Genomic DNA, 24,030 nt, shown 5'->3' with positions numbered 1-24,030 from the left:
AGCAGAAGTAGTGTCAGAGGGCGTAATCCAAGTTTCAGTAATGGCTAGTAGGTGTAGGGAGTTGGAAATGAAAAGGTCATGAGTGGGGACCAGTTTGTTACAAACAGATCTGGCATTCCAGAGGGCACAGGATAGGGGGTATGAGTTTGTGGGAGAGATGTGAATTAGATTTTCAGGGTTGCTGTAGCGATGAGGTGGGATTAACTTTGAGGGCAGGGATGAGAGAGTAGTGATGGTACGGGTGCCTGAGATAGGAGGGGAAACTGCAGGAGGTGGGCAGGGAGGGAGGTCAGTGTGATGTGGATGGGGGTGTGGGGAGGTGACAGGGAAGGGAGAGAGGGAGCAGGGCTGAGTTGTGGGGTAGCAGGACCATGGGGCAGAGGTGAATGAAAGTGGGGTAACAGGAAAGGTGGGGGAAGGAAACAGAGGGATGGAGGGGAGACAGAGGAGGAGGTGGAGGAGACTGGGGGGGGGAAGGATAAAGATACATTATTAGGTAGACACTGAGTGATGTGGGGAGTATAAGAAAGCATTCACATAGTGTTAAGAAGGTAAATAGGTTGAGGGAAAGTGGAAGTAGGAGAGGAGACTGTAAGGGAATCCGAGCAGAAGAATTGTAGAAATGCAGGTGAGAAAAGCAGTGTAGGCTCAATTTAGTATGAAATGAGTCAAAAGCGTAGATAAAGTGGGTGCAGAAATGTATTTGGAGTGTAAGAAATGAAAGGATTGTGAGAGGTTTAAGAAGCAATGGTAATTATGTTAGATGTTTTAAGTGTTTGCAGGTAAAATTGCATTGGTGCAGCTGTGCTTAAAAAACAAAATTACAATAATACAGATACAGGCATTTGTAGGTGAAATGGATGGTTTATGAAATGTCCAAGTAAGGTAGTTCTGTGCTATGTAATCAGATGCAACAATCAGGAGGTGAGTGATCTGAGGAGTAAGTGACTCACATTTGTTATTAGTTCTTCAGTTTTCTTTGTTTTGTTAGATTGGTGTGCTTCTGTTTTCCTTCTTTTTCACTTCGATTGAACGCTAATTGAACACTGCTGTTATGTGTCAATTTTATCACGCTTTTATAAAAATGCACGCTTAGATCAATAAATGCACAGCCAAATGGCTTTGCACAGCCTACACCATTGGACTTAAGTAGAAGACTATTACAAGTGAAACCAATAATTTAAATCTGTAACCACACCCCACCCCCTCAAATGCCAGGCAATAAATTACCTTAAAAGCTACAACCAGGCATTCCACAAAAATTAAACTGGGTCTATATCATTCAAAACTTTAAAAAAGTACTTCAAAATCACATACTATGCAATAATGTTTCAATTTGCATTACCCAGCAGAATTAGCTTTGCATATATAGATATAGTGCAGCAGAATAGATTGGTGGTTGTAGTCAATTGTAATTACCTGTAGGTGACAAGAAGAGAAGAAACGTCAATTCACAATCGATATCAGCTGAAGATAAATTAACGCTGATTGAACGCTGCGTTATGTGTCAATTTTATCACGCTTTGATAAAAATGCATGCTTAGATCAATAAATGCACAGCCAAACAGCTTTGCACATCCTACACCATTGGACTTAAGTAGAAGTCTGGTGGTCAGCAAAATTTTGCACTGTCCTCCTACTATATATAGTGCGCACAACTACTAAAATACACCACAGGTATGGATGGATAGTATACTTGACGACACAGAGGTAGGTAGAGCAGTGGCCTACTGTACCGTATTGCTATATATTATATACTGGTGGTCAGCAAAATTCTGCCCTGTCCTCCTACTATATATACTGCGCACAACTACTAAAATACACCACAGGTATGGATGGATAGTATACTTGACGACACAGAGGTAGGTAGAGCAGTGGCCTACTGTACCATACTGCTATATATTATATACTGGTGGTCAGCAAAATTTTGCCCTGTCCTCATACTATATAATACAATGCAGCACAGATATGGAGCATTTTTCAGGCAGAGAACGTAGATATTTTCAGCACACTGAGCACAGATATTTGCAAGCACACTGAGCACAGATATTTGCAGCACACTGAACACAGAAACTGAGAAAACGCTGCACGTCCTCTCCCTATCATCTCCAATGCACAAGTGAAAATGGCGGCGACTCGTGGCTCCTTATATAGAATAGAATAGCTGCTGACGGGCACGATTGAGGGAGGAAAGGGACATGTGAATCCAGCCCATAGATGCAATGTGAATATGTAATTTGTACCTTCCTATCTTAAAATGTATATACAGTGTATATGTCACAACTGAGGGCCTGAGCTGACTGGAGGCAGCCTCAGTTGTAGGGGCTGAGGTGTAGTGGAACCTGGGAGGTTGTATCAGACCCCTGGACATGTAAGTTAAATGTAGAAGAATTGCCCGAAGGCGTGCCCACGACAACCAGGATAAAAGTCAATGATGTTTATTTTGACAAACTCCATGCATCACAGCAGTAATAAAAGAGAAACATAAAATCAGCAGAGAAATAATACAGTTCCTGGGTACTACAGGAGGACAAGGACCACAGGGCTCTGGTAGTATGAGACAGTTCTTATTATCTTCTAGTTGGAAAGTCCTTACCAGGCCCGACTGTAGCAATGGAGATAGCCCAGGATCATACTAGCTGGTGTTCCAGGAAAAGCTGGGCTGCTGTGGATAAAATGGCTGCTGTGGGTACTGGCTGAAACCAGACTGATGTAAGCACGGAGTGGATTGCTGGATGGAACCAGCCAAATAATAAATGAAGCTTGAGAGCGATGAAATATGATTGATATATGGAGTTTGAGAGCGGTGAAATAATAGTGCCGGTGGTGAGTGGTAATCTGCGGAAATGATACCGGCACTTTAAGAAGAGCTGATCTCTGCTGGAAGCTAGGCTGGAAGCAGGTAAATCTGTAACTGGAAACAGATGAGTCCCAGAGGACTGGAGAGTCAGGCTGCACCGCAGGTGGTAGACTAGAGCGGGTCTCTTTAGTGGAGGTTTGGAGATGGTAACTGGAACCTGGAAAACAACCACGGGAGAGAGACAAACTGGAACTAGGTTTGACAACCAAATCACTGACGCCTTCCTTGCTCAGGCACAGAATACTTATACCTGCAGCAAGGAAGGGATTGGCTAGGCAATTATGCAGATTACAATGGAAACAGCGGATTGGTGGAAATGAACAGGTGACAGAATCCAACATGGCTGCGCCCATGCAGACACTTGGAGGGAAGATTGGTTTGATAATCCATGTGGGAACTTTAACAGCAATGGCGGCGCCGGCAACAGTAAACAGGAGACGCCAGAATGATGAGTGCACATTTGAACCACGCGGGCAACAGCGGAGGCCGCGGCTGACATAAGCGCCACTCTGACATCCTGCATGCAGAAACTCAGGGACGGCGGCGGAGGCTGCGGGAGATGCCATTCAAGATGTAACATGGCGCCGCTGTGACAGCGTCTCAGAGTGACAGGAGAGGAGGCAGGAATGGGGACATCAGAATAACAGATGGGATCCGGTCCTGGAGCGCTGAGCCAGCCTTAGGAGGCATCTGAAAGGTAAGTTATGGCGTCCAGATACCCGGATCGTGACAGTATACACTAGAGGTCTTTCCGAACCCCCTAATCCTAACATTGTAATTTGCTTTAGGGCGCACCTCCAATTAGTCTAGTGTTTCTTGCTGCCTTTCCAATGAAGCAAGTTTAATTTAGTAATAGGTGAAAAACCATCCCTACAAAGGTGTTAATCAGAGACTTGGCTTTGTGGACACTTTTCAGAGAACAACTTTGTTAGCATAAAAGTAAAGCCAGAAAATGAAGAGCTGTTTAATCACTCAATTGGATTTTTTTGCCAGCATATTTCTTTTTCTCTGCAACCCACTGCTAAATTGTGCTTCCTAGCTGTTTTTATAAAATCACTGAATCAAATCTAACTCTGATTACATCAGAGAAGGCCAGGTACCCTACACCATAACAGGGGGTTTGAAATTTTGACTTGTCTACTTAAAGATCACCAAAATCTGATCACAAGGTCAATTACGTCCCTGGGTGGGATTGAACCACCAACCTTTTGGTTAATAGCCAAACACACTAACCGATTGCGCCACAGAGACACTTTACAAAAAGTCCATACTGACAAAGGCTAATAAGCATTTATCTAGAACGTTTCCTAGAAAAACTTTAAAAAGTCAATAATCTGGAGAGTTTTTGTAAGATGTTTCTTCCATCAACCAATGAAGAAACACATTGGTACTTTCCCATGATGAGTGAGTGCTTCATGATCTACTGCACTTACATGTGCAGCAGAGTACTGCAATGGAAGCATGCTGGGCCCATAACCCAGAGGTAGGCAGATTGAAACTATCCTCTGCTATATGCATTTTTTTTGTTAATTAAAGTAATCAAAACTGGGATTGATATTTTGGTTCTTTTATTTTTACTTAAAGTACAATAACTTTTACCATTTTAATTTGTTTTAATAGTATATTGACAGTATTGTTTTCTTTCAAAAATCCACTTAATTTTCTTTACCCTATTATTAAAATGGTAATTGACAAAAACAAACTACATTGTCACCAGAAGAGCAATACAAAATGTACAAGTGATATATTAAAATCATCTTTCCAGCATGAATTTCAATGATGCATTGGGGCAACGATTTTGTTAGCAACATCTTCACCCTTAAATAAAGATTTTCTTAATTCCTTACCTGTGTGCTAATTAGATATCACCTTGTTTTCACATTAAACAGACTTCCACATGAGAAAGCAGCAAGGATGCAGTGGCGTTAATGTTTCCTGGTGTCAACCCGTATTATTTAAGTAGACATTGAAATGAGGATGCATCTTGCTGCCTTTCCAATGAAGCAAATTTAATTTAGTAATAGGTGAAAAACCATCCCTACAAAGGTGTTAATCAGAGACTTGGCTTTGTGGACACTTTTCAGAGAACAAATTTGTTAGCATAAAAATAAAGCCAGAAAATTAAGAGCTGTTTAATCACTCAATTGGATTTTTTTACCAGCATATTTCTTTTTCTCTGCAACCCACTGCTAAATTGTGCTTCCTAGCTGTTTTTATAAAATCACTGAATCAAATCTAACTCTGATTACATCAGAGAAGGCCAGGTACCCTACACCATAAGAGGGGGTTTGAAATTTTGACTTGTCTACTTAAAGATCACCAAAATCTGATAACAAGGTCAATTACATCCCTGGGTGGGATTGAACCACCAACCTTTTGGTTTATAGCCGTACACACTAACCAATTGCGCCACAGAGACACTTTGCAAAAGTCTATACTGACAAAGGCTAATAAGCATTCATCTAAAACGTTTCCTAGAAAAACTTTAAAAAGTCAATAATCTGGAGAGTTTTTGTAAGATGTTTCTTCCATCAACCAACGAAGAAACACATTGGTACTTTCCCATGATGAGTGAGTGCTTCAGGATCTCTTGCACTTACATGTGCAGCAGAGTACAGTAATGGAAGCATGCTGGGCCCATAACCCAGCGGTAGGCAGATTGAAACTATCCTCTGCTATATGCATTTTTTTTTGTTAATTAAAGTAATCCAAAACTGGGATTGATATTTTGGCTCTTTTATTTTTACTTAAAGTACAATAACTTTTACCATTTAAATTTGTTTTAATAGTATATTGACAGTATAGTTTTCTTTAAAAAATCCACTTAATTTTCTTTACCCTATTAATAAAATGGTAATTGACAAAAACAAACTACATTGTCACCAGAAGAGCAATACAAAATGTACAAGTGATATATTAAAATCATCTTTCCAGCTTGAATTTCAATGATGCATTGGGGCAACGATTTTGTGAGAAACATTTTCACCCTTAAATAAAGATTTTCTTAATCCCTTACCTGTGTGCTAATTAGATATCACCTTGTTTTCACATTAAACAGACTTCTACATGAGACAGCAGCAAGGATGCAGTGGCGGTAATGTTTCCTGGTGTCAACCTGTATTATTTCAGTAGACATTGAAATGAAGATGCATCTTGCTGCCTTTCCAATGAAGCAAGTTTAATTTAGTAATAGGTGAAAAACCATCCCTACAAAGGTGTTAATCAGAGACTTGGCTTTGTGGACACTTTTCAGAGAACAAATTTGTTAGCATAAAAATAAAGCCAGAAAATGAAGAGCTGTTTAAATCACTCAATTGGTTTTTTTTTGCCAGCATATTTCTTTTTCTCTGCAACCCACTGCTAAATTGTGCTTCCTATCTGTTTTTATAAAATCACTGAATCAAATCTAACTCTGATTACATCAGAGAAGGCCAGGTACCCTACACCATAACAGGGAGTTTGAAATTTTGACTTGTCTACTTAAAGATCACCAAAATCTGATAACAACGTCAATTACGTCCCTGGGTGGGATTGAACCACCAACCTTTCGGTTAGTAGCCAGACACACTAACCGATTGCGCCACAGAGACACTTTGTTAAAAGTACATACTGACAAAGGCTAATAAGCATACATCTAGAACGTTTCCTAGAAAAACTTTAAAAAGTCAATAATCTGGAGAGTTTTTGTAAGATGTTTCTTCCATCAACCAACGAAGAAACACATTGGTACTTTCCCATGATGAGTGAGTGCTTCAGGATCTCTTGCACTTACATGTGCAGCAGAGTACTGCAATGGAAGCATGCTGGGCCCATAACCCAGAGGTAGGCAGATTGAAACTATCCTTTGCTATATGCATTTTTTGTTGTTGATTTAAGTAATCAAAACTGGGATTGATATTTTTGCTCTTTTATTTTTACTTAAAGTACAATAACTTTTACCATTTTAATTTGTTTTAATAGTATATTGAAAGTATTGTTTTCTTTTAAAAATCCACTTAATTTTCTTTACCCTATTATTAAAATGGTAATTGACAAAAACAAACTACATTGTCACCAGAAGAGCAATACAAAATGTACAAGTGATATATTAAAATCATCTTTCCAGCTTGAATTTCAATGATGCATTGGGGCAACGATTTTGTGAGAAACATTTTCACCCTTAAATAAAGATTTTCTTAATTCCTTACCTGTGTGCTAATTAGATATCACCTTGTTTTCACATTAAACAGACTTCCACATGAGAAAGCAGCAAGGATGCAGTGGCGTTAATGTTTCCTGGTGTCAACCCGTATTATTTAAGTAGACATTGAAATGAGGATGCATCTTGCTGCCTTTCCAATGAAGCAAATTTAATTTAGTAATAGGTGAAAAACCATCCCTACAAAGGTGTTAATCAGAGACTTGGCTTTGTGGACACTTTTCAGAGAACAAATTTGTTAGCATAAAAATAAAGCCAGAAAATTAAGAGCTGTTTAATCACTCAATTGGATTTTTTTACCAGCATATTTCTTTTTCTCTGCAACCCACTGCTAAATTGTGCTTCCTAGCTGTTTTTATAAAATCACTGAATCAAATCTAACTTTGATTACATCAGAGAAGGCCAGGTACCCTACACCATAAGAGGGGGTTTGAAATTTTGACTTGTCTACTTAAAGATCACCAAAATCTGATAACAAGGTCAATTACGTCCCTGGGTGGGATTGAACCACCAACCTTTTGGTTTATAGCCGTACACACTAACCAATTGCGCCACAGAGACACTTTGCGAAAGTCTATACTGACAAAGGCTAATAAGCATTCATCTAAAACGTTTCCTAGAAAAACTTTAAAAAGTCAATAATCTGGAGAGTTTTTGTAAGATGTTTCTTCCATCAACCAACGAAGAAACACATTGGTACTTTCCCATGATGAGTGAGTGCTTCAGGATCTCTTGCACTTACATGTGCAGCAGAGTACAGCAATGGAAGCATGCTGGGCCCATAACCCAGCGGTAGGCAGATTGAAACTATCCTCTGCTATATGCATTTTTTTTTGTTAATTAAAGTAATCCAAAACTGGGATTGATATTTTGGCTCTTTTATTTTTACTTAAAGTACAATAACTTTTACCATTTAAATTTGTTTTAATAGTATATTGACAGTATAGTTTTCTTTAAAAAATCCACTTAATTTTCTTTACCCTATTAATAAAATGGTAATTGACAAAAACAAACTACATTGTCACCAGAAGAGCAATACAAAATGTACAAGTGATATATTAAAATCATCTTTCCAGCTTGAATTTCAATGATGCATTGGGGCAACGATTTTGTGAGAAACATTTTCACCCTTAAATAAAGATTTTCTTAATCCCTTACCTGTGTGCTAATTAGATATCACCTTGTTTTCACATTAAACAGACTTCTACATGAGAAAGCAGCAAGGATGCAGTGGCGTTAATGTTTCCTGGTGTCAACCTGTATTATTTCAGTAGACATTGAAATGAAGATGCATCTTGCTGCCTTTCCAATGAAGCAAGTTTAATTTAGTAATAGGTGAAAAACCATCCCTACAAAGGTGTTAATCAGAGACTTGGCTTTGTGGACACTTTTCAGAGAACAAATTTGTTAGCATAAAAATAAAGCCAGAAAATGAAGAGCTGTTTAAATCACTCAATTGGTTTTTTTTTGCCAGCATATTTCTTTTTCTCTGCAACCCACTGCTAAATTGTGCTTCCTATCTGTTTTTATAAAATCACTGAATCAAATCTAACTCTGATTACATCAGAGAAGGCCAGGTACCCTACACCATAACAGGGAGTTTGAAATTTTGACTTGTCTACTTAAAGATCACCAAAATCTGATAACAATGTCAATTACGTCCCTGGTTGGGATTGAACCACCAACCTTTCGGTTAGTAGCCAGACACACTAACCGATTGCGCCACAGAGACACTTTGTAAAAAGTACATACTGACAAAGGCTAATAAGCATACATCTAGAACGTTTCCTAGAAAAACTTTAAAAAGTCAATAATCTGGAGAGTTTTTGTAAGATGTTTCTTCCATCAATCAACGAAGAAACACATTGGTACTTTCCCATGATGAGTGAGTGCTTCAGGATCTCTTGCACTTACATGTGCAGCAGAGTACTGCAATGGAAGCATGCTGGGCCCATAACCCAGAGGTAGGCAGATTGAAACTATCCTTTGCTATATGCATTTTTTGTTGTTGATTTAAGTAATCAAAACTGGGATTGATATTTTTGCTCTTTTATTTTTACTTAAAGTACAATAACTTTTACCATTTTAATTTGTTTTAATAGTATATTGAAAGTATTGTTTTCTTTTAAAAATCCACTTAATTTTCTTTACCCTATTATTAAAATGGTAATTGACAAAAACAAACTACATTGTCACCAGAAGAGCAATACAAAATGTACAAGTGATATATTAAAATCATCTTTCCAGCTTGAATTTCAATGATGCATTGGGGCAACGATTTTGTGAGAAACATTTTCACCCTTAAATAAAGATTTTCTTAATTCCTTACCTGTGTGCTAATTAGATATCACCTTGTTTTCACATTAAACAGACTTCCACATGAGAAAGCAGCAAGGATGCAGTGGCGTTAATGTTTCCTGGTGTCAACCTGTATTATTTCAGTAGACATTGAAATGAGGATGCATCTTGCTGCCTTTCCAATGAAGCAAGTTTAATTTAGTAATAGGTGAAAAACCATCCTTACAAAGGTGTTAATCAGAGACTTGGCTTTGTGGACACTTTTCAGAGAACAAATTTGTTAGCATAAAAATAAAGCCAAAAAATGAAGAGCTGTTTAATCACTCAATTGGATTTTTTTGCCAGCATATTTCTTTTTCTCTGCAACCCACTGCTAAATTGTGCTTCCTAGCTGTTTTTAGAAAATCACTGAATCAAATCTAACTCTGATTACATCAGAGAAGGCCAGGTACCCTACACCATAAGAGGGGGTTTGAAATTTTGACTTGTCTACTTAAAGATCACCAAAATCTGATAACAAGGTCAATTACGTCCCTGGGTGGGATTGAACCACCAACCTTTTGGTTAATAGCACACTAACTGATTGCGCCACAGTGACACTTTGCAAAAGTCCAAACTGACAAAGGCTAATAAGCATTCATCTAAAACGTTTCCTAGAAAAACTTTAAAAAGTCAATAATCTGGAGAGTTTTTGTAAGATGTTTCTTCCATCAACCAACGAAGAAACACATTGGTACTTTCCCATGATGAGTGAGTGCTTCATGATCTCTTGCACTTACATGTGCAGCAGAGTACAGCAATGGAAGCATGCTGGGCCCATAACCCAGCGGTAGGCAGATTGAAACTATCCTCTGCTATATGCATTTTTTTTTGTTAATTAAAGTAATCCAAAACTGGGATTGATATTTTGGCTCTTTTATTTTTACTTAAAGTACAATAACTTTTACCATTTTAATTTGTTTTAATAGTATATTGACAGTATTGTTTTCTTTCAAAAATCCACTTAATTTTCTTTACCCTATTATTAAAATGGTAATAGACAAATTGAATTTCAATGATGCATTGGGGCAACGATTTTGTGAGAAACATCTTCACCCTTAAATAAAGATTTTCTTAATTCCTTACCTGTGTGCTAATTAGATATCACCTTGTTTTCACATTAAACAGACTTCCACATGAGAAAGCAGCAAGGACACAGTGGCGTTAATGTTTCCTGGTGTCATTCTGTATTATTTCAGTACACATTGAAATGAGGATGTATCTTGCTGCCTTTCCAATGAAGCAAGTTTAATTTAGTAATAGGTGAAAAACCATCCCTACAAAGGTGTTAATCAGAGACTTGGCTTTGTGGACACTTTTCAAAGAACAAATTTGTTAGCATAAAAATAAAGCCAGAAAATGAAGAGCTGTTTAATCACTCAATTGGATTTTTTTTGCCAGCATATTTCTTTTTCTCTGCAACCCACTGCTAAAGTGTGCTTCCTAGCTGTTTTTATAAAATCACTGAATCAAATCTAACTCTGATTACATCAGAGAAGGCCAGGTACCCTACACCATAACAGGGGGTTTGAAATTTTGACTTGTCTACTTAAAGATCACCAAAATCTGATAACAAGGTCAATTACGTCCCTGGTTGGAATTGAACCACCAACCTTTTGGTTAGTAGCCGGACACACTAACCGATTGCGCTACAGAGACACTTTGCAAAAAGTACATACTGACAAAGTCTAATAAGCATACATCTAGAACGTTTCCTAGAAAAACTTTAAAAAGTCAATAATCTGGAGAGTTTTTGTAAGATGTTTCTTCCATCAACCAACAAAGAAACACATTGGTACTTTCCCATGATGACTGAGTGCTTCAGGATCTCTTGCACTCTGTGCAGCAGAGTACTGCAATGGAAGCATGCTGGGCCCATAACCCAGAGGTAGGCAGATTGAAACTATCCTTTGCTATATGCATTTTTTTTTGTTAATTTAAGTAATCAAAACTGGGATTGATATTTTTGCTCTTTTATTTTTACTTAAAGTACAATAACTTTTACCATTTTAATTTGTTTTAATAGTATATTGACAGTATAGTTTTCTTTAAAAAATCCACTTAATTTTCTTTACCCTATTATTAAAAGGGTAATTGACAAAAACAAACTACATTGTCACCAGAAGAGCAATACAAAATGTACAAGTGATATATTAAAATCATCTTTCCTGCTTGAATTTCAATGATGCATTAGGGCAACGATTTTGTGAGAAACATCTTCACCCTTAAATAAAGATTTTCTTAATTCCTTACCTGTGTGCTAATTAGATATCACCTTGTTTTCACATTAAACAGACTTCTTCATGAGAAAGCAGCAAGGATGCAGTGGCGTTAATGTTTCCTGGTGTCAACCTGTATTATTTCTGTAGACATTGAAATGAGGATGCATCTTGCTGCCTTTCCAATGAAGCAAGTTTAATTTAGTTATAGGTGAAAAACCATCCCTACAAAGGTGTTAATCAGAGACTTGGCTTTGTGGACACTTTTTAGAGAACAAATTTGTTAGCATAAAAATAAAGGCTGAAAATGAAGAGCTGTTTAATCACTCAATTGGATTTTTCTGCCAGCATATTTTTTTTCTCTGCAACCCATTGCTAAATTGTGCTTCCTAGCTGTTTTTATAAAATCACTGAATCAAATCTAACTCTGATTACATCAGAGAAGGCCAGGTACCCTACACCATAAGAGGGGATTTGAAATTTTGACTTGTCTACTTAAAGATCACCAAAATCTGATAACAAGGTCAATTACGTCCCTGGGTGGGATTGAACCACCAACCTTTTGGTTTATAGCCGTACACACTAACTGATTGCGCCACAGAGACACTTTGCAAAAGTACATACTGACAAAGGCTAATAAGCATTCATCTAAAACGTTTCCTAGAAAAACTTTAAAAAGTCAATAATCTGGAGAGTTTTTGTAAGAGGTTTCTTCCATCCACCAACGAAGAAACACATTGGTACTTTCCCATGATGAGTGAGTGCTTCAGGATCTCTTGCACTTACATGTGCAGCAGAGTATTGCAATGGAAGCATGCTGGGCCCATAACCCAGAGGTAGGCAGATTAAAACTATCCTCTGCTATATGCATTTTTTTTGTTAATTAAAGTAATCCAAAACTGGGATTGATATTTTTGCTCTTTTATTTTTCATTAAAGTACAATAACTTTTACCATTTTAATTTGTTTTAATAGTATATTGAAAGTATTGTTTTCTTTTAAAAATCCACTTAATTTTCTTTACCCTATTATTAAAATGGTAATTGACAAAAACAAACTACATTGTCACCAGAAGAGCAATACAAAATGTACAAGTGATATATTAAAATCATCTTTCCAGCTTGAATTTCAATGATGCATTGGGGCAACGATTTTGTGAGAAACATTTTCACCCTCATGACGCTGTCGGATTCTCGCGAGACTCGGATTCTATATAAGGAGCCGCGCGTCGCCGCCATTTTCACACGTGCATTGAGATTGATAGGGAGAGGACGTGGCTGGCGTCCTCTCCATTTAGATTAGGAGAGAGAGAGAGAGATTGACCTGAGGCTGATACTGTAGAAGAGAGTGCAGAGTTTAGTGACTGACCACAGTGACCACCAGCAGTGCAGTTGTTTTATTTAATATATCCGTTCTCTGCCTGAAAAAAACGGTACACACAGTGACTCAGTCACATACCATATCTGTGTGCACTGCTCAGCCCAGTGTGCTGCATGCCTGCATCATCTATGTATATATATCTGACTGTGCTCAGCTCACACAGCTTATAATTGTGGGGGAGACTGGGGAGCACTGCAGTGCCAGTTATAGGTTATAGCAGGAGCCAGGAGTACAAGACAGTCACATACCATATCTGTGTGCACTGCTCAGCCCAGTGTGCTGCATCATCTATGTATATATATATTATATATCTGACTGTGCTCAGCTCACACAGCTTATAATTGTGGGGGAGACTGGGGAGCACTGCAGTGCCAGTTATAGGTTATAGCAGGAGCCAGGAGTACATATTATATTAAAATTAAACAGTGCACACTTTTGCTGCAGGAGTGCCACTGCCAGTGTGACTGACCAGTGACCTGACCACACTGACCACCAGTATAGTTAGTAGTATACTATATTGTGATTGCCTGAAAAAGTTAAACACTCGTCGTGTGACTTCACTTGTGTGGTGTTTTTTTTTTTATTCTATAAAAAACTCATTCTGCTGACAGACAGTGTCCAGCAGGTCCGTCATTATATAATATATATACCTGTCCGGCTGCAGTAGTGATATATATATATTTTTTATATCATTATTTATCATCCAGTCGCAGCAGACACAGTACGGTAGTTCACGGCTGTAGCTACCTCTGTGTCGGCACTCGGCAGTCCATCCATAATTGTATACCACCTACCCGTGGTTTTTTTTTCTTTCTTCTTTATACATACATACTACTACATCTCTTTATCAACCAGTCTATATTAGCAGCAGACACAGTACAGTACGGTAGTTCACGGCTGTGGCTACCTCTGTGTCGGCACTCGGCAGTCCGTCCATAATTGTATACCACCTAACCGTGGTTTTTTTTTCTTTCTTCTTCATACATACATACTACGACATCTCTTTATCAACCAGTCTATATTAGCAGCAGACACAGTACAGTACGGTAGTTCACGGCTGTGGCTACCTCTGTGTCGGCACTCGGCAGTCCGTCCATAATTGTATACCACCTAACCGTGGTTTTTTTTTCTTTCTTCTTCATACATACATACTACGACATCTCTATATCAACCAGTCTATATTAGCAGCAGACACAGTACAGTACGGTAGTTCACGGCTGTGGCTACCTCTGTGTCGGCACTCGGCAGTCCGTCCATAATTGTATACCACCTAACCGTGGTTTTTTTTTCTTTCTTCTTTATACATACATACTACGACATCTCTTTATCAACCAGTCTATATTAGCAGCAGACACAGTACAGTACGGTAGTTCACGGCTGTGGCTACCTCTGTGTCGGCACTCGGCAGTCCGTCCATAATTGTATACCACCTAACCGTGTTTTTTTTTTCTTTCTTCTTCATACATACATACTACGACATCTCTTTATCAACCAGTCTATATTAGCAGCAGACACAGTACAGTACGGTAGTTCACGGCTGTGGCTACCTCTGTGTCGGCACTCGGCAGTCCGTCCATAATTGTATACCACCTAACCGTGTTTTTTTTTTCTTTCTTCTTCATACATACATACTACGACATCTCTTTATCAACCAGTCTATATTAGCAGCAGACACAGTACAGTACGGTAGTTCACGGCTGTGGCTACCTCTGTGTCGGCACTCGGCAGTCCGTCCATAATTGTATACCACCTAACCGTGGTTTTTTTTTCTTTCTTCTTTATACATACATACTACGACATCTCTTTATCAACCAGTCTATATTAGCAGCAGACACAGTACAGTACGGTAGTTCACGGCTGTGGCTACCTCTGTGTCGGCACTCGGCAGTCCGTCCATAATTGTATACCACCTAACCGTGGTTTTTTTTTCTTTCTTCTTCATACATACATACTATGACATCTCTTTATCAACCAGTCTATATTAGCAGCAGACACAGTACGGTAGTTCACGGCTGTAGCTACCTCTGTGTCGGCACTCGGCAGTCCGTCCATAATTGTATACTAGTATCCATCCATCTCCATTGTTTACCTGAGGTGCCTTTTAGTTGTGCCTATTAAAATATGGAGAACAAAAATGTTGAGGTTCCAAAATTAGGGAAAGATCAAGATCCACTTCCACCTCGTGCTGAAGCTGCTGCCACTAGTCATGGCCGAGACGATGAAATGCCAGCAACGTCGTCTGCCAAGGCCGATGCCCAATGTCATAGTACAGAGCATGTCAAATCCAAAACACCAAATATCAGTAAAAAAAGGACTCCAAAACCTAAAATAAAATTGTCGGAGGAGAAGCGTAAACTTGCCAATATGCCATTTACCACACGGAGTGGCAAGGAACGGCTGAGGCCCTGGCCTATGTTCATGGCTAGTGGTTCAGCTTCACATGAGGATGGAGGCACTCAGCCTCTCGCTAGAAAAATGAAAAGACTCAAGCTGGCAAAAGCAGTAGCACCGCAAAGAACTGTGCGTTCTTCGAAATCCCAAATCCACAAGGAGAGTCCAATTGTGTCGGTTGCGATGCCTGACCTTCCCAACACTGGACGTGAAGAGCATGCGCCTTCCACCATTTGCACGCCCCCTGCAAGTGCTGGAAGGAGCACCCGCAGTCCAGTTCCTGATAGTCAGATTGAAGATGTCAGTGTTGAAGTACACTAGGATGAGGAGGATATGGGTGTTGCTGGCGCTGGGGAGGAAATTGACCAGGAGGATTCTGATGGTGAGGTGTTTTGTTTAAGTCAGGCACCCGGGGAGACACCTGTTGTCCGTGGGAGGAATATGGCCGTTGACATGCCTGGTGAAAATACCAAAAAAATCAGCTCTTCGGTGTGGAACTATTTTAACAGAAATGCGGACAACAGGTGTCAAGCCGTGTGTTCCCTTTGTCAAGCTGTAATAAGTAGGGGTAAGGACGTTAACCACCTCGGAACATCCTCCCTTATACGTCACCTGCAGCGCATTCATAATAAGTCAGTGACAAGTTCAAAAACTTTGGGTGACAGCGGAAGCAGTCCACTGACCAGTAAATCCCTTCCTCTTGTAACCAAGCTCACGCAAACCACCCCACCAACTCCCTCAGTGTCAATTTCCTCCTTCCCCAGGAATGCCAATAGTCCTGCAGGCCATGTCACTGGCAATTCTGACGAGTCCTCTCCTGCCTGGGATTCCTCCGATGCATCCTTGCGTGTAACGCCTACTGCTGCTGGCGCTGCTGTTGTTGCTGCTGGGAGTCGATGGTCATCCCAGAGGGGAAGTCGTAAGCCCACTTGTACTACTTCCAGTAAGCAATTGACTGTTCAACAGTCCTTTGCGAGGAAGATGAAATATCACAGCAGTCATCCTGCTGCAAAGCGGATAACTGAGGCCTTGACAACTATGTTGGTGTTAGACGTGCGTCCGGTATCCGCCGTTAGTTCACAGGGAACTAGACAATTTATTGAGGCAGTGTGCCCCCGTTACCAAATACCATCTAGGTTCCACTTCTCTAGGCAGGCGATACCGAAAATTTACACAGACCTCAGAAAAAGACTCACCAGTGTCCTAAAAAATGCAGTTGTACCCAATGTCCACTTAACCACGGACATGTGGACAAGTGGAGCAGGGCAGGGTCAGGACTATATGACTGTGACAGCCCACTGGGTAGATGTATGGACTCCCGCCGCAAGAACAGCAGCGGCGGCACCAGTAGCAGCATCTCGCAAACGCCAACTCTTTCCTAGGCAGGCTACGCTTTGTATCACCGGTTTCCAGAATACGCACACAGCTGAAAACCTCTTACGGCAACTGAGAAAGATCATCGCGGAATGGCTTACCCCAATTGGACTCTCCTGTGGATTTGTGGCATCGGACAACGCCAGCAATATTGTGTGTGCATTAAATATGGGCAAATTCCAGCACGTCCCATGTTTTGCACATACCTTGAATTTGGTGGTGCAGAATTATTTAAAAAACGACAGGGGCGTGCAAGAGATGCTGTCGGTGGCCAGAAAAATTGCGGGACACTTTCGGCGTACAGGCACCACGTACAGAAGACTGGAGCACCACCAAAAACTACTGAACCTGCCCTGCCATCATCTGAAGCAAGAAGTGGTAACGAGGTGGAATTCAACCCTCTATATGCTTCAGAGGTTGGAGGAGCAGCAAAAGGCCATTCAAGCCTATACAATTGAGCACGATATAGGAGGTGGAATGCACCTGTCTCAAGCGCAGTGGAGAATGATTTCAACGTTGTGCAAGGTTCTGATGCCCTTTGAACTTGCCACACGTGAAGTCAGTTCAGACACTGCCAGCCTGAGTCAGGTCATTCCCCTCATCAGGCTTTTGCAGAAGAAGCTGGAGACATTGAAGGAGGAGCTAACACGGAGCGATTCCGCTAGGCATGTGGGACTTGTGGATGGAGCCCTTAATTCGCTTAACAAGGATTCACGGGTGGTCAATCTGTTGAAATCAGAGCACTACATTTTGGCCACCGTGCTCGATCCTAGATTTAAAGCCTACCTTGGATCTCTCTTTCCGGCAGACACAAGTCTACTGGGGTTGAAAGACCTGCTGGTGAGAAAATTGTCAAGTCAAGCGGAACGCGACCTGTCAACATCTCCTCCTTCACATTCTCCCGCAACTGGGGGTGCGAGGAAAAGGCTCAGAATTCCGAGCCCACCCGCTGGCGGTGATGCAGGGCAGTCTGGAGCGACTGCTGATGCTGACATCTGGTCCGGACTGAAGGACCTGACAACGATTACGGACATGTCGTCTACTGTCACTGCATATGATTCTCTCACCATTGAAAGAATGGTGGAGGATTATATGAGTGACCGCATCCAAGTAGGCACGTCACACAGTCCATACTTATACTGGCAGGAAAAAGAGGCAATTTGGAGGCCATTGCACAAACTGGCTTTATTCTACCTAAGTTGCCCTCCCACAAGTGTGTACTCCGAAAGAGTGTTTAGTGCCGCCGCTCACCTTGTCAGCAATCGGCGTACGAGGTTACATCCAGAAAATGTGGAGAAGATGATGTTCATTAAAATGAATTATAATCAATTCCTCCGCGGAGACATTGACCAGCAGCAATTGCCTCCACAAAGTACACAGGGAGCTGAGATGGTGGATTCCAGTGGGGACGAATTGATAATCTGTGAGGAGGGGGATGTACACGGTGATATATCGGAGGGTGATGATGAGGTGGACATCTTGCCTCTGTAGAGCCAGTTTGTGCAAGGAGAGATTAATTGCTTCTTTTTTGGGGGGGGTCCAAACCAACCCGTCATATCAGTCACAGTCGTGTGGCAGACCCTGTCACTGAAATGATGGGTTGGTTAAAGTGTGCATGTCCTGTTTTGTTTATACAACATAAGGGTGGGTGGGAGGGCCCAAGGACAATTCCATCTTGCACCTCTTTTTTCTTTTATTTTTCTTTGCGTCATGTGCTGTTTGGGGAGGGTTTTTTGGAAGGGACATCCTGCGTGACACTGCAGTGCCACTCCTAAATGGGCCCGGTGTTTGTGTCGGCCACTAGGGTCGCTAATCTTACTCACACAGTCAGCTACCTCATTGCGCCTCTTTTTTTCTTTGCGTCATGTGCTGATTGGGGAGGGTTTTTTGGAAGGGACATCCTGCGTGACACTGCAGTGCCACTCCTAAATGGGCCCGGTGTTTGTGTCGGCCACTAGGGTCGCTAATCTTACTCACACAGTCAGCTACCTCATTGCGCCTCTTTTTTTCTTTGCGTCATGTGCTGATTGGGGAGGTTTTTTTGGAAGGGACATCCTGCGTGACACTGCAGTGCCACTCCTAAATGGGCCCGGTGTTTGTGTCGGCCACTAGGGTCGCTAATCTTACTCACACAGTAAGCTACCTCATTGCGCCTCTTTTTTTCTTTGCGTCATGTGCTGATTGGGGAGGGTTTTTTGGAAGGGACATCCTGCGTGACACTGCAGTGCCACTCCTAAATGGGCCCGGTGTTTGTGTCGGCCACTAGGGTCGCTAATCTTACTCACACAGTCAGCTACCTCATTGCGCCTCTTTTTTTCTTTGCGTCATGTGCTGATTGGGGAGGGTTTTTTGGAAGGGACATCCTGCGTGACACTGCAGTGCCACTCCTAAATGGGCCCGGTGTTTGTGTCGGCCACTAGGGTCGCTAATCTTACTCACACAGTCAGCTACCTCATTGCGCCTCTTTTTTTCTTTGCGTCATGTGCTGATTGGGGAGGGTTTTTTGGAAGGGACATCCTGCGTGACACTGCAGTGCCACTCCTAAATGGGCCCGGTGTTTGTGTCGGCCACTAGGGTCGCTAATCTTACTCACACAGTCAGCTACCTCATTGCGCCTCTTTTTTTCTTTGCGTCATGTGCTGATTGGGGAGGGTTTTTTGGAAGGGACATCCTGCGTGACACTGCAGTGCCACTCCTAAATGGGCCCGGTGTTTGTGTCGGCCACTAGGGTCGCTAATCTTACTCACACAGTCAGCTACCTCATTGCGCCTCTTTTTTTCTTTGCGTCATGTGCTGATTGGGGAGGGTTTTTTGGAAGGGACATCCTGCGTGACACTGCAGTGCCACTCCTAAATGGGCCCGGTGTTTGTGTCGGCCACTAGGGTCGCTTATCTTACTCACACAGTCAGCTACCTCATTGCGCCTCTTTTTTTCTTTGCATCATGTGCTGATTGGGGAGGGTTTTTTGGAAGGGACATCCTGCGTGACACTGCAGTGCCACTCCTAGATGGGCCAGGTGTTTGTGTCGGCCACTAGTGTCGCTTAGCTTAGTCATCCAGCGACCTTGGTGCAAATTTTAGGACTAAAAATAATATTGTGAGGTGTGAGGTATTCAGAATAGACTGAAAATGAGTGGAAATTATGGTTTTTGAGGTTAATAATAATATGGGATCAAAATGACCCCCAAATTCTATGATTTAAGCTGTTTTTTAGGGTTTTTTGAAAAAAACACCCGAATCCAAAACACACCCGAATCCGACAAAAAAAATTCGGTGAGGTTTTGCCAAAACGCGGTCGAACCCAAAACACGGCCGCGGAACCGAACCCAAAACCAAAACACAAAACCTGAAAAATTTCAGGCGCTCATCTCTAATTGAAACTATCCTTTGCTATATGCATTTTTTTTTGTTAATTTAAGTAATCAAAACTGGGATTGATATTTTTGCTCTTTTATTTTTACTTAAAGTACAATAACTTTTACCATTTTAATTTGTTTTAATAGTATATTGACAGTATAGTTTTCTTTAAAAAATCCACTTAATTTTCTTTACCCTATTATTAAAAGGGTAATTGACAAAAACAAACTACATTGTCACCAGAAGAGCAATACAAAATGTACAAGTGATATATTAAAATCATCTTTCCAGCTTGAATTTCAATGATGCATTGGGGCAACGATTTTGTGAGAAACATCTTCACCCTTAAATAAAGATTTTCTTAATTCCTTACCTGTGTGCTAATTACATGTCACCTTGTTTTCACATAAAACAGACTTCTACATGAGAAAGCAGCAAGGATGCAGTGGTGTTAATGTTTCCTGGTGTCAACCTGTATTATTTCAGTAGACATTGAAATGAGGATGCATCTTGCTGCCTTTCCAATGAAGCAAGTTTAATTTAGTAATAGGTGAAAAACCATCCTTACAAAGGTGTTAATCAGAGACTTGGCTTTGTGGACACTTTTCAGAGAACAAATTTGTTAGCATAAAAATAAAGGCAGAAAATGAAGAGCTGTTTAATCACTCAATTGGATTTTTCTACCAGCATATTTTTTTCTCTGCAACCCATTGCTAAATTGTGCTTCCTAGCTGTTTTTTATAAAATCACTGAATCAAATCTAACTCCGATTACATCAGAGAAGGCCAGGTACCCTACACCAAAAGAGGGGGTTTGAAATTTTGACTTGTCTACTTAAATATCACCAAAACCTGATCACAATGTCAATCATGTCCCTGGGTGGGATTGAACCACCAACCTTTTGGTTAGTAGCCAGACACACTAACCGATTGCGCCACAGAGACACTTTGCAAAAAGTACATACTGACAAAGGCTAATAAGCATTAATCTAGAACGTTTCCTAGAAAAACTTTAAAAAGACAATAATCTGGAGAGTTTTTGTAAGAATTTTCTTAAATCAACCAACGAAGAAACACATTGGTACTTTCCCATGATGAGTGAGTGCTTCAGGATCTCTTGCACTTACATGTGCAGCAGAGTACAGCAATGGAAGCATGCTGGGCCCATTACCCAGAGGTAGGCAGATTGAAACTATCCTCTGCTATATGCATTTTTTTTGTTAAAGTAATCCAAAACTGGGATTGATATGTTAGCTATTTTTTATTTAATTAAAGTACAATAACTTTTACCATTTTAATTTGTTTTAATAGTATATTGACAGTATTGTTTTCTTTCAAAAATCCACTTAATTTTCTTTACCCTATTATTAAAATGGTAATTGACAAAAACAAACTACATTGTCACCAGAAGAGCAATACAAAATGTACAAGTGATATATTAAAATCATCTTTCCAGCTTGAATTTCAATGATGCATTGGGGCAACGATTTTGTGAGAAACATCTTCACCCTTAAGTAAAGATTTTCTTAATTCCTTACCTGTGTGCTAATTAGATATCACCTTGTTTTCACATTAAACAGTCTTCCACATGAGAAAGCAGCAAGGATGCATTGGCGTTAATGTTTCCTGGTGTCAACCTGTATTATTTCAGTAGACATTGAAATGAGGATGCATCTTGCTGCCTTTCCAATGAAGCAAGTTTAATTTAGTAATAGGTGAAAAACCATCCTTACAAAGGTGTTCATCAGAGACTTGGCTTTGTGGACACTTTTCAGAGAACATATTTGTTAGCATAAAAATAAAGCCAGAAAATGAAGAGCTGTTTAATCACTCAATTGGATTTTTTTGCCAGCATATTTCTTTTTCTCTGCAACCCACTGCTAAATTGTGCTTCCTAGCTGTTTTTATAAAATCACTGAATCAAATCTAACTCTGATTACATCAGAGAAGGCCAGGTACCCTACACCATAAGAGGGGATTTGAAATTTTGACTTGTCTACTTAAAGATCACCAAAATCTGATAACAAGGTCAATTACGTCCCTGGGTGGGATTGAACCACCAATCTTTTGGTTTATAGCCGTACACACTAACTGATTGCGCCACAGAGACACTTTGCAAAAGTACATACTGACAAAGGCTAATAAGCATTCATCTAAAACGTTTCCTAGAAAAACTTTAAAAAGTCAATAATCTGGAGAGTTTTTGTAAGATGTTTCTTCCATCCACCAACGAAGAAACACATTGGTACTTTCCCATGATGAGTGAGTGCTTCAGGATCTCTTGCACTTACATGTGCAGCAGAGTACTGCAATGGAAGCATGCTGGGCCCATAACCCAGAGGTAGGCAGATTAAAACTATCCTCTGCTATATGCATTTTTTTTGTTAATTAAAGTAATCCAAAACTGGGATTGATATTTTTGCTCTTTTATTTTTCATTAAAGTACAATAACTTTTACCATTTTAATTTGTTTTAATAGTATATTGAAAGTATTGTTTTCTTTTAAAAATCCACTTAATTTTCTTTACCCTATTATTAAAATGGTAATTGACAAAAACAAACTACATTGTCACCAGAAGAGCAATACAAAATGTACAAGTGATATATTAAAATCATCTTTCCAGCTTGAATTTCAATGATGCATTGGGGCAACGATTTTGTGAGAAACATTTTCACCCTTAAATAAAGATTTTCTTAATTCCTTACCTGTGTGCTAATTAGATATCACCTTGTTTTCACATTAAACAGACTTCCACGTGGCGTTAATGTTTCCTGGTGTCAACCTGTATTATTTCAGTAGACATTGAAATGAGGATGCATCTTGCTGCCTTTCCAATGAAGCAAGTTTAATTTAGTAATAGGTGAAAAACCATCCTTACAAAGGTGTTAATCAGAGACTTGGCTTTGTGGACACTTTTCAGAGAACAAATTTGTTAGCATAAAAATAAAGCCAGAAAATGAAGAGCTGTTTAATCACTCAATTGGATTTTTTTGCCAGCATATTTCTTTTTCTCTGTAACCCACTGCTAAATTGTGCTTCCTAGCTGTTTTTATAAAATCACTGAATCAAATCTAACTCTGATTACATCAGAGAAGGCCAGGTACCCTACACCATAAGAGGGGGGGTTGAAATTTTGACTTGTCTACTTAAAGATCACCAAAATCTGATAACAAGGTCAATTACGTCCCTGGGTGGGATTGAACCACCAACCTTTTGGTTTATAGCCATACACACTAACTGATTGCGCCACAGAGACACTTTGCAAAAGTACATACTGACAAAGGCTAATAAGCATTCATCTAAAACGTTTCCTAGAAAAACTTTAAAAAGTCAATAATCTGGAGAGTTTTTGTAAGATGTTTCTTCCATCAACCAACGAAGAAACACATTGGTACTTTCCCATGATGAGTGAGTGCTTCAGGATCTATTGCACTTACATGTGCAGCAGAGTACAGCAATGGAAGCATGCTGGGCACATAACCCAGAGGTAGGCAGATTGAAACTATCCTCTGCTATATGCATTTTTTTTTGTTAATTAAAGTAATCCAAAACTGGGATTGATATGTTGGCTCTTTTATTTTTACTTACAGTACAATAACTTTTACCATTTTAATTTGTTTTAATAGTATATTAACAGTATTGTTTTCTTTCAAAAATCCACTTAATTTTCTTTACCCTATTATTAAAATGGTAATTGACAAAAACAAACTACATTGTCACCAGAAGAGCAATACAAAATGTACAAGTGATATATTAAAATCATCTTTCCAGCTTGAATTTCAATGATGCATTGGGGCAACGATTTTGTGAGAAACATTTTCACCCTTAAATAAAGATTTTCTTAATTCCTTACCTGTGTGCTAATTAGATATCACCTTGTTTTCACATTAAACACACTTCCACATGAGAAAGCAGC

General features: G+C 40.0%; 5 non-coding genes across 5 annotated transcripts; all 5 read right to left on the bottom strand.

Moving 5' to 3' along the window:
- Positions 1-4,037: 4,037 nt before the first annotated feature.
- On the bottom strand, positions 4,038-4,111 carry TRNAN-AUU (transfer RNA asparagine (anticodon AUU)). Its single transcript has one exon. It is a non-coding gene; the product is annotated as a tRNA-Asn (tRNA).
- Positions 4,112-6,376: 2,265 nt separating this feature from the next.
- TRNAS-ACU (transfer RNA serine (anticodon ACU)) lies at positions 6,377-6,450 on the bottom strand. Its single transcript has one exon. It is a non-coding gene; the product is annotated as a tRNA-Ser (tRNA).
- A 1,095-nt stretch (positions 6,451-7,545) lies between these two features.
- TRNAY-AUA (transfer RNA tyrosine (anticodon AUA)) lies at positions 7,546-7,619 on the bottom strand. The gene has a single exon. It is a non-coding gene; the product is annotated as a tRNA-Tyr (tRNA).
- A 13,365-nt stretch (positions 7,620-20,984) lies between these two features.
- On the bottom strand, positions 20,985-21,058 carry TRNAS-ACU (transfer RNA serine (anticodon ACU)). Its single transcript has one exon. It is a non-coding gene; the product is annotated as a tRNA-Ser (tRNA).
- A 2,238-nt stretch (positions 21,059-23,296) lies between these two features.
- TRNAY-AUA (transfer RNA tyrosine (anticodon AUA)) lies at positions 23,297-23,370 on the bottom strand. The gene has a single exon. It is a non-coding gene; the product is annotated as a tRNA-Tyr (tRNA).
- Between the last annotated feature and the right edge of the window lie 660 nt (positions 23,371-24,030).

This window comes from Pseudophryne corroboree, chromosome 8 (assembly GCF_028390025.1).
Source record: "Pseudophryne corroboree isolate aPseCor3 chromosome 8, aPseCor3.hap2, whole genome shotgun sequence".
NCBI lineage: Eukaryota > Metazoa > Chordata > Amphibia > Anura > Myobatrachidae > Pseudophryne > Pseudophryne corroboree.
The sequence above is the reverse complement of the archived record's forward strand: the minus strand, read 5'-3'. Positions and strand labels throughout refer to the sequence as shown.